Raw genomic sequence first — 424 nt, forward strand, 5'->3', positions numbered from 1 at the left:
AAATTGAGGTAAGTCTATATTCTTGTGTTATATTTACAGACCTAGTCACTAAGCATTAACCCCTAAGCTTACAATAATGATAGCTAATCCTTAAGTTGTAAAAAAGTTGAAGGAGTAATGACTATTGTATTTGTTGTACAAGAAACATATACCAAGATCTATCCTTGATAGGCAAAGTTTTTTTTTACACTACTATAAGGCTTTCAAATACATTACATAAGTTGAATGTTTCAAAAGTAACATTTGTATACATTATGAAATTATCAGAATTAGATGAAACTGATAAATAAGTGCTTGTGGTGTAGTGGCTATCACATCCGCCTAACACGCGGAAGGTCCCAGGTTTAAGCCCTGGCAGGCACAAAGGACTTATTTTTTTAGAGGTTAGCGCATTTAGCTGTCTAGCACGTGTTTTTTTTTCTCT

The 424-nt window shown here is 33.5% G+C and overlaps 1 non-coding gene across 1 annotated transcript; it reads left to right on the forward strand.

Annotated features, from left to right (window-relative positions):
• The first annotated feature begins 290 nt into the window (after window positions 1-290).
• On the forward strand, window positions 291-363 carry Trnav-aac. The gene has a single exon. It is a non-coding gene; the product is annotated as a tRNA-Val (tRNA).
• Window positions 364-424: the final 61 nt, after the last annotated feature.

The sequence above is a fragment of the Limulus polyphemus genome, unplaced genomic scaffold (assembly GCF_000517525.1).
Source record: "Limulus polyphemus unplaced genomic scaffold, Limulus_polyphemus-2.1.2 Scaffold171442, whole genome shotgun sequence".
NCBI lineage: Eukaryota > Metazoa > Arthropoda > Merostomata > Xiphosura > Limulidae > Limulus > Limulus polyphemus.